This window comes from Schistocerca serialis, chromosome 2, assembly GCF_023864345.2.
Source record: "Schistocerca serialis cubense isolate TAMUIC-IGC-003099 chromosome 2, iqSchSeri2.2, whole genome shotgun sequence".
NCBI lineage: Eukaryota > Metazoa > Arthropoda > Insecta > Orthoptera > Acrididae > Schistocerca > Schistocerca serialis.
In genome coordinates this window covers 438,742,212-438,764,710 of record NC_064639.1, presented here as the reverse complement: position 1 = coordinate 438,764,710, position 22,499 = coordinate 438,742,212, and the positions used below count along the sequence as shown (strand labels likewise).

Sequence of the window (22,499 nt, the reverse complement as noted above, 5' to 3'; positions counted from 1 at the left end):
TAAACTGAAGTTTCATCTGCTTAGATTTAACACTAGCAACATCAAAATATGCGCAACGAAAGTAGATTGCCTAACAAACCTAAAAAAGTTTTGAAATTCCACCCACGAATTATAACTTCACTTTGGTCAACTCGCAGGTAACTGCAGCTACCTACGAGACCAGCACCATAATTGTTAAGCGCAGTAAGGGGACCACGTGCTAATCACGAAAACGCCTCTCATACCATAACATCATCTGCTCCGCGCTTCACTGGGGGCATTGCACTTGATGGCAGGTAACGTTCTCCAGGAGTTCGTCAAACCCAAACACTTCCATCGGATGCCGCATGGTACAGTGCGAGTCATCACTCCAAATCATTCGTCATGCACTGTCCAGTGGCACCGCTCAGCCGTTGTTGAATACTGACCACAGAAAACTGTGGCTTATCAAAAGCTGCTCTACCATTGCAACCCCTTCTTTCTAACTCCTTACGCACGGTCACTATGCCACTTGGAGTGTTGGCAGCGCTTTTGAACTCACGAGTTATTCCTTCTGCGATTTCACGTGTTTTACAGCCGACCACCACAGTGCTAGATGGTCTCTGTCATTCAGCATATGACGTCTGCTGGTCTTGATCCAGTTGTGGCTATTCTCTTCGCAGTCACAACACCAACAGTAGACTTGAGCAGCGGTAGGAGGGCTGGAATGTCACGGATGGATCTGTTACCTTGCCGATCTCCAATGATTAATCCATGTTCAAAATCAATGAGTTCACATGACCGACCCATTCTACTGTTACTGCTCTCCAGGGACAACACAATACTGTTCGCCTAGTTTTATCCAGGCGTGACCACTTCTCGTGACATCTAGTGGTTAATTCCGCACGACGTAGAGGTGTCATATAATGTAGATACAATACAAAAGTAATAGGTAGGATAGACATTTAAATCTTGAAGTTTCTACAACAGAAGAAATCGATAATAATTTTGTAGACTCTAATACAGGTTGCATGTAAGAGAGGTTTAACGATGTTGGCTGCTTTATATTACTATTGTTGATAGATATTAGCTGCATCATCATAGCCCCCTAGATAATTAGGGCATTCGAATCAAATGTGCTCCCCGTCTTAATAATGTGTCATACCAACACTGTCTCAAGTCGGGAATCGAATAATATGCAGCCTAAATACGTGATCCAGGAACGATCAATGATTTAATCTGCCGCTGGCTACAGCAGATAGCTTCTAAGGGTCTGTTACTGAATTCAAACCAAGGTCTATTCGGAAGAAAAAAGGAAGGAAGATGATTGGGTTTAACGTCCCGTCGACATCGACGTTTCAGATACGGAGCACAAATTCAGATTGTGTCACGGATGTCGAAGAAAATTGGCCTTGACCTCTCATAGGAACCATCCCGGCATTTGCCTGAAGCGATTTAGGGAAATTATGGAAAACCTAAATCTGGATTGCCGGACGCAGGTTTGAATCGTCGTCCACCCGAACGCGAGTCCAATGTGCTAACCACTGCGCCATCTCGCTCGTTTAGGTCTGTTTGAGATTTGTGGTTCGATTTGAGCGTAACAACGTCGTTTGATATGTGAGCTCAGACCATTAATCTTTCCAGGTATCGAGCGCTCTTTTCCGAATTACATGTCGATATTCCGTAAAAGGGAGGTTATATTTAGTCTCCTTTCATTGTGCACACTTTTCTTAGCCACGTAAACAGCTTTCTCATTTCCTTTAATGCCAGAATGGGCTTTCATCTACATAAATGTAAGTTGATACTGTCTTCGTACGCACTAATAACACATAGATATAACTTTGAGCATATGTTCATTAGTGGTTTTCGAACGTTTACTCATAGATAGCGCTTTTATTATAATCTAAGATTGGGTACATCGGCTCATGTAATACTGCATCGCTTTCGGGACTTGGGTAGTCTCTAGAGATTACAACAGAGATTGGATGCAACAGCTGCTTTCAGGTGAAGATGTTGGCACACGAGAAGGGGTCATTGCAGACCGCATCTGACCAGTCAGAAGACTCATGACAAATGCCCCCCTTCCCGCACCTCAGTAGACAACAAGAAACCACCTCCACGTTTGTTTAGCTAGAATCAGTGTGTTTACTTACAAAGACCAAGTATACCCTCTACTTGCAAAAACTGTTGGTAAAAGTTAGACCTACGTTGGTCGCAAAGCTCAAGTCTTCAGTGCCGCATCCTCTGCTTCTGGAGGTATGTAGATGACACCTTTTCCGCCCACCCTCATGGATGTGATCCTCTCAACAGATTTTTGGACCACCTCAGCTGTCTTCATCCCAGCATTAAATTTACAATTGAGGTTGAAAGTGAATGGTTGCTTACATTTTTGGATATTGTGGTTTACAAAAAACAAGATAGTACTCTAGGTCATAGTGTTCACTGAAATTCGACACACATCAATCAATATCTGCATGATACAGGTTGCCACCCACCATATAAAGGCAATGGCGTCCTTAGTTCTCTGATACGCAGAGCATATGCTATTTCACACGCGGACAGTTTAGCCCAAGAACTTGCACATTCCATATCAACGTAAAAAGGCCGCTTGATTCGCACCGTTCAGGGTAGGTGCGTGGAACATCGCCGTCATGCGAGGCTGCAACAGCCGGAAAAATCGGCAGAAGCAAAACACTGCTTAAAGAGGGACACGGATGAAATTTGACGAGTCGGTGATGGTTGCCAACACTTCCGGTATTTATAAAGGTGTTTACAAACGGAAAATTGAAATTAATTTGCAGGCAATTTGATTAATAGAGACAATGGATTTTCTCTTAGCAGGACGTGAAACCCAGTACTATCGCGCCTCAAAACAGAACGTTCTTCGGTGCGAGCACTCTCAGTGCTTGAAAATGGGCTTTGAGCGCGATATATCGTTGCCGCCGGCGTTCTACCAAGGACGGTGGCACCTGCCTAGTCTTGGGGGGAAGGGGGGGCTGCAACTCTTATGAGCGGCGTATGTGCCTTGTACTGTATGGAAATCTGTACAGAACGACGAATTGCAGTCTTGACATTAGTTTCCTGCAGGACTCACCAGCAACAGAAGCAGCAGGAGCGTTATCCTTAAGATGGCGTACATTTGGATCACAGAAATATTGAATCAAGTTGTATTAAGACCTGGCAGCAAACCCGAGAAGAATTTCAAGAACAACGTGTAGTACTTAAGATGTCAATGCAGACATCTGAGGACTGACATATATGGTTGATACCAGTTTTGGCTTGAATAAAGAAGTAAATGTTTACAAAATAGTGACCGCTGGGCTTAATTTTCTCCACATGTAGAAAGACGTGACAAAAGTTATGGGATACCTCCTAATATCGTGTCGGATCTCTTTGTGCGCTGCGTAGAGCAGCAGTTCGACGTGGCTTGAAGTACTGAGCCAAGCTGCCTCTGTAGCCGTCCATAATTGTGTAAAGTGTTGCTGGTGCAGGATTTGTACAAGAACTGACCTCTCGAGTATGTCACATAATCGCGAATAATTGTAGCCCGATGACATGGCGCATTGTCATCCAAAAAAATTCCAGCGACGTTTGGGAACGTGAAGTCCATGAATGGCTGCAAATGGTCTCTAAGTAGCCGAACATAACCATTTAGAGTCAATGACAGTTTCAGTTTGACCAGACGACCCAGTCCATTACATGTAAACACACCATTATGGAGACATCACCAGCTTGCACAGTGCCTTGTTGGACCCATGACTTCGTGGGGTCTGCGTCACACTCGAACCCTACCATCAGCTCTTACCAACTGAAATCGAGAGTCATCTGACCAGGCTACGGTTTTCCAGTCATCCAGGGTCCAACCGATACGGTCATTAGTCCTGGAGAAGCACTGCAGGCGACGTCGTGCTGTTAGGAAAGGCACTCGCGTCGGTCGTCTGCTGCCAAAGCCCATTCACGTCGAATTTCGCTGCACTGTCCTAACGGATACTTTCTTCATACGCCCCACATCGATTTCTGCAGTTATTTCACGTAGTGTTGCTTATATCCTAGCACGAACGCTGCTGCTCTCGGTCGTCAAGTGAAGCCTATCAGCCACTTCGTTGTCTGTGGCGAGAGGTAATGCTTGAAATTTGGTATTCTCGGCACACTCTAACACTGAATTCTCTAACGATTTATGAATTAAATGTTCAAACTACTATTCCACGTTCATATTTATTAGTTCCCGTCGGTGACCTTGTCACATGAATCACCTGAGTACAAATGACAGCTCCGCCTATGCACTGACCTTTCATACCATGTGTATGTGATAGTACCGCCATCTGCATACGCGCATATCGTTATCCCACGACCTTTGTCGGCTCAGTCACCTCAGCGTATAATTAATGCAATGAGTCCAAAATAATTTATAACGTTGTTCTTAGCAGGACTGCGCTTGTTATTAGGCGCGTCGAAGAAGTTAGGTGAATGCAATAATATAAAAAATTAAATAAAAAATACCTACCTTAAGTGTCTTTCAAACTAATCCCTATCGAAAACACAAAAGGACAACGTTCATGATCTCACTAATAGCTACCAACAAAGCTTCTTCAGGAAACAAACAATCGATCTCTTTCGTTCCGATGTAGATCTAAATGTGATCCAGCCGGCTATAGTTTCCGACCATAATCCCCTGTAACTCTTTGTGTATATCTGGTAGCACCATGTCTCTTTCCCCCTGCTGACGATTTGTAGAAAATATGGATCTCTGTCAGACAGGTTACTTACGTCTACACATGCTGTCCGCCGCACTTCAATCAATTTTTGCTGCACAAACCGGGTGCCTATTTTTCGCTTACACACATTTTTGTGAGCCATGGCGATAACACTGTCCTTATAATCCTCAATTCATTTGATAACACAGGCCAACGATGGAAAAACTTTTTTGCTGAAAATACCTTATTATTATGTTTTTTACTAAGCAGATTCAGAAGGAAGTAGGCTGCAGTAGGTAATGGGAGATGAAGAAGCTTGCACAGGATAGAGTGGCATGGAGAGCTGCATCAGACCAGTCTCAGGACTGAAGACCACAACAACAACAACATGTTTTTCGCTGTGGGAAATCCCAATATAATACTTAAAAAACTTTATCGCGCACCATTTCTTCAATTTTACAGTTAAATTTATTAAATTAAGCGATTTTTTAAAGAGTTAAAATTATTTAAAAAGGAGGTGTAATGAATGTAGATGACGCTGGTAGCATTGCTGAAAAACATTTGCTGGCAAAAAATGGTCGAGTCTATTTTTGCGTTAACAGATGGTGTTTTTATTACTGTCAACCTAACCTCACTTTCCCGTTTCCTGTACATGTGCTCAGTACAATGTCTAATCGTGATTGTAAAAACTCTGTTGACAGTTTTTGTTATATTTGTGGTGAATTTGTGATTAGAAGCACCAAAGAAACATTACAGACTTTGTGAAAAAGGTTTACCTATCATACTTTTGATCTAAACTTGGTGGGCGCAGCATAAGGTATGTTATGTGTGTGTTGAAGATCTGAGAAAATGGTCCACAGAGGAGAAAAAAGCCGTTAGATTTGCTGTTCCTATCATATGGAGGGAGCCAAGAAATCATTGCGATGATTGCTACTTTTGTCGTGTTGATATTACTAGTCATAATTCGAAAAACAAGAAGGTAATAAGCTACCCTAACCTTCCGTCCGCCGTCCGACCAATGGGGCAGGGTGTAGATTTGGCGGTTCCTGCACCATCAGATGATTTAAATTCTATTCCAATAGAAGTATTTTCTGATGTGCAATGTCATTTAGATGAACCAGATGATGATGAATTCCATTGTAATACAGGAAGTCTAGAGCTCAAATTGTTTACTCAGAACGGGCTTAACGATTTGGTTAGGGATCTGGGCTTAACGAAAGAAAAAGCTGAATTGGTTGGCTATAGATTAAAAGAAAAGAACTTATTGGCAGTTGGAAACAGCATATACATGTATAGAAAGAGAGAGCAGCAATTTTCCAAGTTTTTTCAACAAGAAGGTGATTTAGTGTACTGCTCAGACACTCCCTGTCTGATGAAAGAGTTTGGTATTGAATACAAAAAGTAAGACTGAAGGCTGTTTATTGATTCATCCAAAACTAGTTCAAAGGCTGTTTTATTACACAATAGTAACATGTATGCATCTATACCTGTTGGACATTCTGTACATACGAAAGAAAGTTATGAAAACCTAGAAATAGTGCTAAATAAAATAGGCTATTCTGCTCATGGTTGGATGATATGTGGCGATCTAAAAGTAACATGCATGCTCCTTGGTCAGCAAGGTGGCTTTACCAAATTGGTGAGAAGAACATTCTACGCAAAAATCTTGTGGATCCAAACACCGTACTTTTACCACCTCTACATATAAAGTTAGGCCTAGTGAAACAGTTTGTAACGGCTTTGCCTAAAGATGGACCATGCTTTAAGTATCTCTGTCAAAAGTTTCCACACTTTTCAGAAGCTTAACTAAACAAGGCGTCTTTTTCGGACCTGACATTAGAAAATTGATGTGTCATGTTAACTTTGAATCCACAATGACCTTAAATGAGAAAGAAACATGGATATCATTCATGCAAGTCGTTACAAAGTTCTTAGGACATGAAAGTTTATTATGTTTAATGAGCCTGAAAGTTCATTTTTTGAACAGTCACCTTGATTACTTCCCGGACAATATGGGAGATGTTAGTGAGGAGCAAGGAGAGCGTTTTCACCAGGGCATTAAGGTGATGGAAAAACGCTAAAAACGCTACCAAGGCCGGCAGAACACCAACATGATGAGGCACTACTGTTGGTCATTTCACCGAGAAGTTCAGCAAGTGCCTCACCGTAGAAAAAGCTACACAAGAAGCGTCACAAAAAAAAGAGAAAGAAAATACAAACCAATTCCAACTGACAAGTGAAACGTCTATTAACACATATCATTGTTTTAAGTAGCTTACTGTAAATACAAACCATGATTATGTTGTAACAAAGCGTTTCATTAACTTCCCCGTTTACCGTATAGCATAGGATTTTTATACTATATAATAAAAAGCATATTACTCGAAAACTGTGGGCTATACAAAAAAAGGCTAGATTCGCATTCAGTTCATAAAAATCTATAAAAATCAGCTATCAAAGTAAAAAAAAGTTTTTTAAAAAAATTTCCGTTAGCCTGTGTAATCAGTCTCAGAGATAATTGTCAGTTTTGAGTCACTATACATCACACTTACTCGATGTTTTTTATCACTGTCCTCGTTAAAGATGACCAGAACGTAGAGCATCTTGAGCAGTTTCCTTCCTGACCGTGAATTGCTCAAGGCAGTTGTGATTTTGTCCTACGGCTTTATCTTTTGGGACACTACAGTTTAGGTAAAAAAGCGTTTATTCTATAGAAGCATGCAATAAAAATATTGTGTGGGATTAATAATCGAACATTTTGTAGAAGTTCCATTGTCAACCTAGGGATTCTCACACATACGCTCCCTAATGGCATGCTGTGAAACAGGTCTCTTCTACTGGAAACTTTGCTTTCCTAATTTACGGAATAGGTAATATGTATCAAAGCAGCCCGCCCGGTTAGCCGTGCGGTCTAACGCACTGCAGTTCGGGCGGGGAGGAGCGTCGGTCCCCGGCACGAATCCACCCGGCGGATTTGTGTCGAGGTTCGGTGTGCCGGCCAGTCTGTGGATGGTTTTTAGGCGGTTTTCCATCTGCCTCGGCGAATGTGGTCTGGTTCATCTTAATCCGCCAGTTAAAATAGGTCGGTGATTGCTGCGCAAACACTTTCTCCACGTAAGCGTACACCATAATTACTCTACCACGCAAACATTGGGGTTACATTCGTCTGGTGTGAGACGTTCCCCGGGGATTGGGTGGGGGGGGGGGGGGTGTCCACTGGGGGGCCAAACAGCGTCACTCTGACGACGAACATATTTCTCGCAACGAGTGACCAATTTGTTCATATCGTCACTCTACATTTGACTTTGGTGACGGAGCCACAACCTCATCTCTTCTTTCGTCACTTCATCATTATCAAAGTGAAGTCCTCGAAGGTGTTCTTTTAATTTTAGAAACAGTAGAAAATCGAACGGGGCCAATTCGGAACTGTATGGAAGATGATCGGTGGCAGTGAACCCAAAGCGGCGGATTGTTACAGACGCCGCAGCGCTCGTCTATGATCTGGCATTGTCATGCTGAAGGAGAGGAGGTCCAATGTGTGGACGAACTCTTCGAATGGGGGACTCGGCTACAGCAATCTGTTTCTCACCCACCGACATACATGGTGTCCAGCAAAGGAGTCCCTGATTTCAAAAATAAATATCTCGAAACCTAGGATCCATAGGCGAGTACCACAGACAGTATGTTTATTGCTAAAGCTGTAAGCAGAGTTTCGGAAGATTTCGAAAAGCTGCTAACAGATGGCGCTGTAATCGCAATTCGTAGTGCCTATAAATATTGCATCGTAGATCAGAGTCATCAGTTCAAATGGTTCAAATGGCTCTGAGCACTATGGGACTTAATATCGGTGGTCATCAGTCCCCTAGAACTTAGAACTAATTGAACCTAACTAACCTAAGGACATCACACACATCTATGCCCGAGGCAGGATTCGAACCTGCGACCGTAGCAGTCGCGCGGTTCCGGACTGAGTGCCTAGAACCGCTAGACCACCGCGGCCGGCAGTCATCAGTTCCACCGTTGAAACGTGAAAGGGGTTAGTGTACCGAACGAAGAGGTTGAAATCATTTATTGCACAAGGCAACAAGACGTAGTATTCAAACACTTTTAAATGTTTCAAAACGGACCCGATGAGAAAACCATTCGCAAGGTCTTCTCCATATCCCAATCGACAGGCGGCGTGGCTGACCTAGCGAGGAATGTTGTGCCCAGGCAAACTGAATTACACATGAAAATGTCGCCAAGTTTCTGGAATTATTCGGCAAAATCCAAAGAAATCCGTCCGAAAAACTGCAGCAGAGGCTGGTTTAAAGCGTTCCAGCAAGCAAAAAATACTGAGACAAATCCACCTTTGTTCTTATTCAAAATCCAAAGCTACCAGCCCATACATTTACAAACTGTGCAACAGCAACAGAGGGCTGACTTCGCGAACCAGATTATCACAATGATTGATAATTAGCGATTTAATGTTGGTTGCATCCGGCTCATCGACTAAGCACACTTCCATCTTAACGGAATCATGAATAAAGGCAATAAGCGATTTTAGGGTTCCGAGAATCCCCATTTGTGTCAAACGAAACCATTGCATTCTCCCAAAGTAACCGTTTGGTCTGCAGTAAGTAGCGCAGGCATTACTGACCCATTTTTCATGCGAGAAACATTCACTAATGAAAGTTATGTTGCAATTTTAGAAGAATTCCTCGCCACACAGCTGGAACTGGAAGATCGACCAGACAACGAGTGGTTCAAGATGGGGTCAGAGCACGTCGCACCGAGTAGACGTTTCGCTTTCTTGATGACTACTGCGGGAACAGTCATTGCGATGGGTTATCGAAAATTTACTGACGCAGGGGTGGACTGGCCTCCATATTCGCCCAAGCTGATTCCTAGTATCTACTTTTTGTGGCGCACATCCAAAGACACTGTCTACCGGAACCATCCCAAAACACTGAACGAGCTTGAATCGGCGATCTGCGTGGCATCTGCATCCATTTCCACTGAGGTACTATAGGGAGTGACGTAAATTTTCATTGTTCGTTTGCGTCAACTCCGTACTGCGACTGCTCGACATTTCAGTTAGATTGTGAAGTGATTGCAAATACTGCTTGCAGAGGACGAGTTTAACTACGCACGCTGAAACAGTACGAGCTGCACAGCGTACAGCGCGTCTGTTAGCAACTTTTCGGACTGTTTCGAAACTTCTGTATAAAATTTTACAGTTTTCACAGTAAACATACCTTTCATTTCCCTTGTCTATCGATTTCAGTTTTCGAGATACATAATTTTGATATCAGGGCCTTCTTCGCGGGACACGCCATAATTACGCACTGCCACACTACACGCTTCAATTCGAAGCCCTTTAGCGGCAGAGGGCTGCAAATATGTAGACATGAAGAGTAAAGATGTAGAATGTTAACAACTTTTTTATTTAAAAATCTGTAAGAATCTTTACAAAAAAATCTGAGGCATTACTTTTCAGCAAGCCCTCGTATTTTGCATCACTCAGTCTTAGGAACAATTAAGACAAAATTAAGACAGATGGAGTTAGATCATATATGCTTTTTCTTTCACTCACTCATAGTGAGGGGATTTTAAAGGCTGTAAACCATGTCATGAAACAAGAGTGCGTAATACAGGTTATAAAAAGGACGATGCCAATGCCACAGATTGAAAGTAAAATGGTCCTCGTGGATGCGAAATAAGCAAAACATATTTCCATTTAAGATGTAATAAATTTTTCACATAACATGTGGGATGCATATGACAATTCTTAGGCGACTGTGGCCATACATCATCAAACAGAAAATCAGTTTACAACATTTCTTTCCACTGAGCACATTACTGCAGTGGAGATGCACAGTAGTCACGTTACTTGATATTATTGATAACGTGTACCTCAATCGGGTCTATTAAGAAATTCGTCAGTGTGGAAGAAGGAGATGGCCACTAAAAAGTCCTTTAGGCCCCTTTTGAAGAGAACTTTATTAATAGTTAACCTTTTTGTGGCTGCTGGGGCTGATAAGTTATAGAAAATGTATATGACTGAATAATGGACAACAATGAAATCAAAAGGGCGACATTATATTTTTTATGAAAATTAATCTTGTTTCTATTATTGAGCTGTGTGCTGTTGGTACAGGAAAGAGATATTTATGACAAACTGCATTAAGGAAAAAATATTTTGGGGAACAGTAGTTAGTATATCAAGAGGTGGTGACAAAGCGTGCATCCGGCCACACTCTACAACGAACACCGTCAAATCCAGATTAACATGCTGATCCCCTGAATACATGGGGTAATGACAGGAAAAAAATGAAAATTCGTCCACACAACAAAAGGAAAGCAACTTTTCTCACTGCGATCATTAACTACTTGAGCATTACAAGCCAAACAGTAAAAGCACGCCCCCATTTCATAGCCTAGCGCGGAGCCGCAGAAACATGTTAAATCGAATTTTAATCAAAGGGAGAAAATTACTCGGACATATAAGTACTCATTTGGTAGGTAAGCCCGCGTATCATTTGCTAAATGAACTGGTTCGGGCACCAGCTGGTGGGACTGAACCACTGTCAGCTCTCTATGTGGATTCCACATAATAAGATGGCAGTCATGGTCTCAGAATTTACTGTATATATACGTTAATTTTATTCTTCGTTCGTAGAAGGGAATAGAAATATTTGATAGCACAATTTTGGCACACAGGCGAGCCTGAAGGACTCGTGGCTGCATATGGTAGCCATCTGGACGAAAAAAATCCATCTGTTACAAATATTAGCGAAAACTAGGCTATAAATTATCAACACACGCATTTGACAGATAAACATCGAAGGCATGAGCATCTGTTATTTGCTGGGAGAGAAGAAGGCTCAGGTAGGGTCTCATACCATGTGGGGAAATTAACAAATTAGACAGAAAAGAGTGATACTACGTGAATTACTGGCACTCACAATTTAATTTAATTAGCAAACAGTTCACAAAACCACAGCCACATTGTAATACCACTTCACTAAGCGGAGGTTCAGATTAGAAAAAAACGTCTTAACGTCGATTGTAAAAATTTGCACGCGCAGAAAACTGAAAGAAAAGCAACCACAATAAATACGCCAAGACATCATGAAGCTGAAATAGAAACGTTAAACGGTTGTGAGGATAAAAAGTAGAGAACTCTGCCATCACTGACAAACCTAACAGTAGGAGCGCGAAAGTAAGCGTGCCACCCCACTTCAAGTTTGAAGCTACAGCTTCCAGGTAATAGGCGGAAGTTTCAGATTCGAATCACACATACGATAATTCCTCCTTGGTTTCATATACAGGACGAGGTAGAGTTGCAGAAATATATAAATGTATTAAATATAGGGGTGGGCAAAGATATGAAAATACGAGAAACACAAAACATTACCATGCCTACTACGTTGTAGGAAAACCGTTGGCATTCAAAACAGCTTCCTGTCGTCTCGGAATGGATATACACTATGTGATCAAAAGTATCCGGACACCTGGATGAAAATGACTTGCAAGTTCGTGGCGCCCTCCATCGGTAATGCTGGATTTCAATATAGTGTTGGCCCGCTCTTAGCCTTGATGACAGCTTCCACTCTCGCAGGCATACGGTCAATCAGGTGCTGCAAAGTTTCTTGGGGGATGGCAGCCCATTCTTCATTCTTCACGGAGTGTTGCTGCTGAGGGCAGGTGTCGATGTCAGTCGATGAGTAGTAGTAGTAATAGTAGTAGTAGTAGTAGCTTTATTCATCCGTAGATCTCTTTTTACAAGGATATAGGACATGTCAAAGTATTACAAGTTTAGACCAATTTCAAATAAGCTAATTCGTACACACATCCATTTACAGACTTCTAGTTAGAGATAATCATTAGATTTACTCCTGGTATACAATACTTTTTTACAAATAACTTATTAAATAATGTAATGCCACACTGTTCTCTCATATGTTACTATCAGTCACTGAACACACTATACACACATTGTTTCATAACACTTCACTCACTACACACACAAACACACACACACTGGTGATCTCTGGGCCATTTTCTGTACCACAACTTCCCACTTGCTATACTGAAAAACTGAGTCAGCATCTCTCTAGAATGAGTGAGATGTTGAGCTCAGAAACAGGAAGAGGTATTAACATTGTGCAATACATAGCTTGGGGGTAAGTTTTTCTAGAAAAGGAAAAAAGAAGGAAGAAAACATAGTGTTATGTGGAATATTGGATCTTTTATAATCATTATTATTATTTATTTGTATAACATTTCTTATACTAAACCCCGACTCTGTTTTATCTAAGTAATCATTCAATATATAAAATGTATTGCATAACAAGTACTTTTTAGCTGCCTTTTTAAATAAGTGTATTTTTGCAATTTCTTTTATCTCTTTTGGTACTTTATTGATCAGTTTTATTCCTTGGTAGAAAATACTGTTTTGAGTTTTATGTTTATATTTTCTTGGCAAATGTAAGTCGACTCTAGCTATTGTTCCATGGTCATGGACAGAACTGTTTGTGCAGTAATCGTTATTTTTATGAGTACAACTGACTGGTAAATGTATTCACACGGAGCGGTTAAAATCTCCAGTGTTTTGAACAGATCTTTACAATGAGCTCGACTACTATTCTTGGCTATGATTCTTATGGCTCTTTTTTGGAGTTTGAAAATTGTGTTCATATCGGTGAGGCCTGGCACGTAGACAGCGTAAAAAAACATCCCAAAGATGTTCTACAGGGTTCAGGTCAGGACTCTAAGCAGGCCAGTCCATTAAGGGATGTTATTGTCGTGTAACCATTCCGCCACAGGCCGTGTATTATGAACAGGTGCTCGAGCGTGTAGAAAGATGCAGTGGCCATCCCCGAATTGCTCTTCAACAGAGGGAAGCAAGAACGTACTTAAAACATCAATGTAGGCCTGTGCTGTGATAATGCCACGCAAAACAACAAGGGATGCAAGCCCCCTCCATGAAAAACACGACCACACCGTAACACCACCGCCTCCGAATTTTACTGTTGGTGTTACACACGCTGGCAGATGACGTTCACCGGGCATTTTCCATACCCACACCCTGCCATGGGATCGCCACATTGTTTACCGTGATTCTTTACTCCTCACAACGTTTTTCCACTGTTCAATCGTCCAATGTTTACGCTCCTTACACCAAGCGAGGTGTCGTTTGGCATTTATCGGCGTGATATGTGGCTTATGAGCAACCGCTCGGCCATGAAATGCAAGTTTTCTCACCTCCCGCCTAACTGTCATAGTACTTGCAGTGTATCCAGATGCAGTTTTGAATTCCTGTATGAAGGACTGGATAGAAGTCTGCCTATCACACATTAGGACCCTCCTCAATTGTCGGCCGACTCTGTTAGTCAACAGACGAGGTCGGCCTGCACGCTTTCGTGATGTACGTGTCCCTTCTCATTTCCACTTCACTATCACATCGGAAACAGTGGACCTATGGATGTTCAGGAGTGTGGAAATCTCGCGTACAGATGTATGACCCAAGTGCCACCGAATCACCTGACCACGTTCGAAGTCCGTGAGTTCCACGGAGTGCCCCATTCTGCTCTCTCCCGACGTCTAATGACTACTGAGGTCGCTGATATGGAGTACCTGGAAGTAGGTGGCGGCACAATGCACCTAATATGAAAAACGTATGTTTTTGGGGTGTCCGGATACTTTTGATCACATAGTGTATAAAGGTGCTGTACGGTTTTCAAGCGAATCGTACAGCGACAAGCTTACGTAACGATGATGGCGGTCGATAGTGATCACGAACTATTATCTCCAAATTAAACCGCAAGGACTCAATAATATTGAGATCTGGTGACTGTGGTGGGCAGGGGAGACACTCACAAAACCAGTCTGGACGTTGCGATGCGTGTGAGTAGGCGCCCTGCCGTCTTGGAACACAGCATTACCATTTGGGGACAAACATTGTACAATGGGATAGACCTTATCGGCCAAAATCATCACGTAATTGTTGACGGTAATGCGATCATGCTGACTAAACATGGGGCCCATGAAATACCGCATTATGTTTGCTCATATCATCATCGCACCTCAGCCATGTTTCGCTCTTGTCAGCAAGCAGTCCGCATCGCAAGCTAGGGACGGCGTACGCGAGGCGTAAGCCCGGCCAAAAGTTGGAAACAGTGCGGAACAAGGCTCACCACACCAAATGACTTTCCTCCATTGCTCCATAGTCCAGGCTTTATGGCTTCGACACCACGTTTCCCTTTTAGAGGAATTTTCATCCCTGATGAGTGGTTTTGGAGCTCCAGCTCGCCCTCCAGTTCCATGCTCATGGAGCTGCCTTCGTGTTGTTTTGGTGCTGACAGGATTCGCGAGTGTGACATTCAGTTCTGCAGTGACTTTTACACCTGTCGTTCTCTTACTTTTCTTCACAATCCTCACCAATCACCGTCTGTCACGATCACTGAACACTATCTTCCGTTCGTTTCGCGACTTAGCAGCTGATGTTTTTCCGCTTTTCATGTGTGTGGTAAAGATCTTTGACACAGTGTCTATTGAAACATCAAACACCTCGACTACTACGGAAACACCGATTATACGAGCACCAACAATTTGTCCACGTTCGAATTCACTTTGCTCCGACATAATGCACTCACAACTTCAAAGAACTGTGTCGTGACTACGACTAACACTTGCAACCTATTGAGGACATTGTACAACAGCACAACACGCAGACTTCGCTAGCGTCTGCTCATATGTTCAAGAGCGTATTCCTCGTTGTGTTTCCATATTCTCGTGCAACAAATGTATAGTAGTTCGTTACTCTTCCAGAGGTCTGTTACTATCACATATATATCTAAGTTGTGGTCTCGATTGCAGAGAAATCCTCACACTGAAATTTGGAAATTTGTGGTAAGTTCTATGGGAAGAACTGCTGAGGTCATCGGTTCCTAGCCGGCCGCGGTGGTCTAGCGGTTCTAGGCGCGCAGTGCGGAACCGCGTGACTGCTACGGTCGCAGGTTCGAATCCTGCCTCGGGCATGGATGTGTGTGATGTTCTTAGGTTAGTTAGGTTTAAGTAGTTCTAAGTTCTAGGGGACTGATGACCACAGATGTTAAGTCCCATAGTGCTCAGAGCCATTTGAACCATTTTCATCGGTTCCTAGACTTACACACTACATAATCTTACTTAAACTAACTTACGCTAAGGACAACACACGCACCCATGCCCGAGGGAGGACTCGAACCTCCGACGGGGGTAGCCGCGCGAACCGTGGCAAGGCGCCCAAGACCACACGGCTACCCCGCGCGGCTCCTCTCATTGAGAACTTCACTATGTGGAACGGTCCTGGTTGACATGTTTCACTATCTCTGTGCTGATCTGTTAGGGATACGAGCATCAGCATCCAATGCTAGTGTGGCACTCTAACGGAATTAATTCACGATTCTGTCTGCAACTTCGTCCTCTTGTCGTCTGGTACAACTTTTTCATAGTGCGAGGATAGTACCTCACACATGTGAGCAGTCTCAACTCTTCTACAAAATTTTACTCAAAGAACTGGACATTCATTTCAGGCAAACGTTCCTTAAAAGCGTTCAAAGTATCGATGGTTAACCGTGACCCGAATCGGTTATTAAAGACGAATAGAAAGAATTTCGTACTTTTTCTTCCAACAGTGCTTCGTCTGGCAGGGAACTTGCGGCTCCCACCCGCTCTCAATGTCTGCGGGATGCAAAGGCTCACATTTTTAAGAACCGGTACTTCTGAAGCCTGGTACGTGTGGTACCTACCGAACACTTCAGATCGCACACCCACGCTCAGTATTTCAAACTTGCCCAACATGCCTGCCATAGCAAATGTTGATTTATTTTCGATAAAGCTATAGAAATCCCCCACGTCCTTTCCACAAAGGGCGTGGCGTGCTCAGCATCTCGAGCAGGCCTTGACGCCTTGCCCTTCGGGCTTCTTGGAAAGCCCTTGTTAGCCCTCCAATCCCTTTACATCCAAGGGATTCGCTGTCCTTCCTCAACCAAGTCACGTTCCGTCAGTTTACCACTCGCCGCTGATCACAGCCCCCGGTTAATCTCTTATATGAGCTCACGACGGCTCGAACACAACGTCGATCTCACGAAGAATTTGCTAAGCTAGATTACGCAGGACACTACTCTGGAATGAAGTGTGCTCCCATATTATGACATTATGGAGAACGAAAATATCCTCTTTATAAATCAACATATATTCCGCAAACAGGCATCTTGAGAAGAAGAGCACTATCGGCTCGTCGACGAGATCGAGAGAGCGCTGTAGACGAAGTCGCTCAGCTTGTTGCCGTTTTACTTGACTTCAGGAAGGCATTCGACACAGCTCCGCATTGTCCTTCAGTCAACAAAATACGAGTTTGCCGAGTATCTGACCAGGCTCGTGACTGGATTTAGCGCATCCTTGCGTAGTACAGATGCAGATTTTCATATACGGGAAATGAGTCACCTTGGCTTGCCTGCAGCTCACCTAAAGAATTCTTGACGGATGCCTGATTCAAAACCCACTCGAACTGTTCCTTCCCGCCGGTTTCTCGGAAAATTTTCCATATCTGATAGTGCTGTTGTGGCATAAGTGGTTACAATACACAGTTCTGAAAATGGGAGTTGTTTAGAAATGCAAATTGAATGAAGACAGTGACTAATAGGAAAACAAACACTAATAGAAGGTACTGCTCAGTGCAACAAGGAAACGTACAGTACCAAGAAATTTAAGGACTGTGAATCCATTGTGAACCATTCTAAAAGACATAGGAAGTTGGTCTAGCTTAAAATTAAGATCAATATTGAAACAGTGAAAATAGTTGCGACGAGAATAGTGTGCTAGCTCAACCATGCTGGTTCTGGTAATAACGACGAGTGCAGTGGCAGAGAAATGCAGACGAATGTTGGTGGTCGCTGGCTGCACAACGGCTTCGTTGGTGCGGGATCCACTTCTCTATACCTGTCGCCGAGGATGCCTTGCGTGCGGAATGGAGCACGGGACATGCTCTAACTCTGCGGGAGTCCATGTGACGCATTCTGCAGAGAAGACGACTACTTAGATCCCCCTCCTTGAACATGTGGGATGCTGTTGCATGTTTCATTACCTGGGTGTCAGCAGGAAATTAATGTTAAACATCGTCCTTTCATAAGTTTAGAGGAAGCGGCTGCTTGGAGGGAAAACTCATTTAAACGTGTTTCGCAGTCTGGAGGACAAAAATAAATGTAAATATCGTGTGACTAGGGTCTCCCGTCGGGTAGACCGTTCGCCGGGTGCAAGTCTTTCGATTAGATGTCACTTCGACGACTTGCGCGTCGATGGGGGTGAAATGAGGATGATTAGGACAACACAACACCCAGTCCCTGAGCGGATAAAATCTCCGACCCAGCCGTGAATCGAACCCGGGCCCTTAGGATTGACATGCAGTCGCGCTGACCTCTCAGCTACCGGGAGCGGACGGTATGGAGGATGATCGGAACGTTTTGTAAGAGGCGTAGAAAATAACCTCTTTTTAACTTTTAATCCAGTGAGATTTCGTACCATCTACTACGATAAAGAAACAAATTTATTTCAAACTGTGTGTTTACAAAACACACGATGGATTTGCTTGTGCGTGTGTAATGTTTGGAAATAAATATTCTAGAGCAAGATCAAGATTTGACTACAGTAAAAAAGGTTCAAATTGATGTAAGTTGCAAGAGTTATGCAGTCGAATAGAGTAGAAATGCCTAATGCATATGGAGTGAGCATAGCGTATTGCGCATGTCGTACAAACACGTATTTGTTGTGTTTTCACACGTCCGTCATTACTAACAGCAGTGATACGTAATTGTTGCTACCACTGATGCAAATCGAAATTCATCAAAGAAGGAAGGTAAGTACCACAAAAATATATTTCTGTTTATCATTATATTAAAAAGGGCTTTATGTTTCGATTAATATCGAGATGCAGTGCAATGAATGCATAAAACCAAGCAATAACTTGTGTAACAGCATGGCCGTATACTTACAAGACAAATGCTATGATTGATTCTGTACTGTGGCAGTCGCTACCAGACATTGTGTTGAAGATACACACATTGCTGGCAGTTTTCATCCGCAGATGAGACTTATGTACACCAATCTAAGTCATGACTTCCGGATGATACTGCTCTACAAACAACTGTGCTTATTCAAAGATACCCATAATACTAGTATCTGTGACGTGCAGAACGAGGATGTACAATTAATATTTTAGTTTCCCCGTGGACGAACAAAGATCAATGATATGGCACCAGAGAGTAACAGAGGAAGAATTTCGACCCAAAAAAATGCTTCGAACTGCGATAAATCGTTAATACGCTGTACGTCATGCCTCCGAATTCGATTTTTTGTCGGGACACTTTCACTTTGACGTACTAGGAAGTCATTTCACAATGATCTCACAGCATAATTTATAAAAACACAATGAAAAATGATGAAACTGAGACAAAACCTAAAAATAGCGGTGGTTATCCCTTCTTTACCCATAACAAAAAATGCGGTATGTGAGCTGCAAAACTTGTCACAAACAAGCGAAGTGCCCTTGCATTTATCTCTTCAAAGCTTTAAGCCAAAAACATTTCAGATATAGACTGCAAATTAAGGTGGCTATGAAACATTGTAAAAAATCCGTGGTACTTTTGAACGGGATCTATCTTTATTAACTAGGTATTTACATTCATAATCTGCAGAGTGTTTTCAAACAAACAATGTGCCGTACAGTAGCCATGTGACTTTGGAGGCAACGTAAAAAAAATAATTAAAAAAACCGTTCTGCGCGTTTAAATGCTCACTCTATAGATATTCCTACTCTTTGTGCAGACACGAAAAGGCTTACAATGGCTAAACTAGCGTGTTTGTCCTTAGGATAATTTAGGTTAAGTAGTGTGTAAGCTTAGGGACTGATGACCTTAGCAGTTCAGTCCCATAAGATTTCACACACATTTGAACATTTTTTTTGCAACGCTCTCACGCTGACTAAATGATCCCGTGACGAAAAGCGCCGCTCTTCGTTAGAGCTCAGACTGATGAACAATACTCAAGAATCGGTCGAGCAAGCGCCTTGTACGTCATTTCCTTTTAGATGTGTTACATTTCCTTAAGATTCTTCCTATTAATCTCGGTCTGACATCAACTTTTTTTCTTTTTTTCCATTTGATCATCCCACTTAAGATCGCTCTGGATCGTAAATATTTTGTAGAAGACACTCTTTCTAGCAATTTGTCATCGATTGTATGGTTGTACGGTGGTGGATTTTATTTACTATGTAAGTGCAACATGTTACATTTATTTAAATTCATGGTCAACCATTCATCAATTCTCTGTAGGTCACTCTGCAGTGGCTAATTTGTTATAGACAGCCGCATCATCTGCCAACAGCCATAAAGGGCTTCCGACGCAGTCTACTAGATCATTTATACACATTATAATCAGCAACGGTCGTATAACACTACTTTGGAAATTGCCGTTACATCTGTCAATTCTCTTCCCTGAAGAGCGATGTATTGAGTTCTATCTGAAAAGAAGCCTTGAATGTAGTCGCAAATGTGGTCCGATACTCGGCAAGTTCGTAGTTTTACGACCAACCGTAGCGCGGGATGGTATCGAATGCCTTCCTAAGGTTGAGGAACACGACATCAACACGCGGGCCGTTGTCTACAGCGCTATGAATTTCGTGGACGAAAAGAGCAAGCTGAATTTCGCAAGAATTCGGTTTTCGGAGTCCATTCTGATTTTTGTGGATGGGATTTTTACTCTCCAAAAACGTCATAATTCTTAAACATAAAACATCGTCCTTAATTCTACAATTGACGTCAACTATACAGACCTATAATTATGTGAATCGGGCCTGCGACACTTCTTGAAATCGGCAATGACCTGCACTATTTTCCAGTCGCTAGGTACCTTTCGTTGCTCCAGCGAACTACGATAAACTACTGCTATAACAGAACCAAGTTCTGTTGTCTAATCTTCGTAGAATCTTACAGATGTCTAATCTTGTCCGTATGTCGTCCCACTACTAAGAGATTGTAGTTGCTTTTCTATTCCGCTATCACATATCTCAATATCTGCCATTTAAACGTTTGTACGATGATTGAAAGGAAGGAGCATTTTACGATCTTTCGCAGTGAAACAATTTCTAAAAACCGAATTCGGTTTTACGGTGGCAGTGTGGTAACTAAGACACCAAATAGAGGATTTCGAACCCCTCGCTGATTTTACATAAGAGCAAAATCTCTAAAGGTTTTTAGTCAGCCCACCTCCATACCTTGATCCTTTACGTAGGACATCTTCCAGTACGGCAGTTCTCCATGTCACAAGAGCATAATCGTGTTATAGTCGTTTAATGAACATGACAGCAAGCTCACATTCATGCCTTGGTGACCACATTCGTTACATGAATCCGATGTAACACAGTTGGGACGTTGTTAGGCACTAGCCCTATGCTCTCAAAAGGTTGATCCTTAATTTACGGGAATTTTATGGCGTGTGCGTAGACATATGGTGCTGAATACCTACAAAAACCTACCAAAGAACTGCCGAAGCCACGCCATCCAAAATCGCTGCTGTATTGAATTACTAGCCTTTACCCCAAAACTTTGTCTGCGTGTATTGAACACACCTCCTCCTTCCTCTCTCTGTGTTCACCTCTTGCTCCCTCTGTGTGTCCATCTCATGAACGCACCTCAATTTGTCTATTCCTTCTCCTCATTCTCCCAGACCGAATTTAACCTCCCCCCTTCTCTGACTATATCCTCTTCCACTCTCTCTTTCAATCCCTGCCTCCCTGTATTACTCTTCTTACTTTACCATCTGCCCTCTAACCTTCTACATCTTCCACCTACCCCATGAATCTCCCCCTAATCTTCTCTCTCTGTCCACTTCCCCCTCTTCCTTGCTCTAGCCATCCCCTCCTCTATCCATCTCAACCCTTCCCCAGTTATGCTCATTGTCACATGTCGACACTGCAATACTGTTCAATAAAACATGCCGATACTACTCCCACAACATTACTCTCATGCAAGCAGATTTCACATCAGGGATATGGAAATTATTTATTTGCCCCTGATGTACAGGCCACCATGCAAAAGCAGGTTGATAAACCAGGCTGGTACTACCTCAATACAACACACTTGTCATGCAGAGCAGCCTACACGTCGCAGCTGGGTAGACCATTTCTTGCACCTGATATGTAGACTGCCCTGCGAAACACGTTGATTTGACAGGCAAATACTCTGCCCATGCAACATCCCTGTCTTACAGAGTAGCTTATACGCCAGAAGCTAAAAAAAAGAAAGAAAAAAGTTTTTGCCCGAATATCCGTTCCTATTGGAACTAGAAGGCTTGCTATTTCTGTGCTAAATTTGGTTGAAGTCAATCCAAGGGTTTGGGAGAAGAGTCTAGACACACATATATACAATAGAAAAACATAACCATCACGCAGGGGGTCATAATGTTTTGGTTCATCAATGTATGCAAATCTCAGTGCCGCTTTTTATTTATTTTTTTGTGTACGACACTCATCTTGTTTTCTACATAATATGTGACACTGATAAATTAAGATGGCTATCAAAACAACTGTCTACGTGAAAGTTAAAAAAATACTGTTGTAAGAATCACGCATATTCATCATGTCTGTTAAACCTGACGAAATCTGACAACGCATTCTGCAGCCACCTGAATCAGAAGTCTCGACCGGCCAGCTGACAGAGATCAGGCCGCCGCCACAGGAGCGGCCCGGCGCCGCGACGTGAAACACTCGCTCACAATGGATAAGCGTTTAATCGCTGCGTCTCCATTTGTAAAATGCGGGGGCGGCTC

At 42.7% G+C, this 22,499-nt stretch overlaps 1 protein-coding gene across 1 annotated transcript in view; it reads right to left on the bottom strand.

Moving 5' to 3' along the window:
• Positions 1–22,499, bottom strand: part of LOC126456044 (tolloid-like protein 1) — a 1,300,043-nt gene that overhangs the window by 976,984 nt on the left and 300,560 nt on the right. The window lies entirely within an intron of this gene.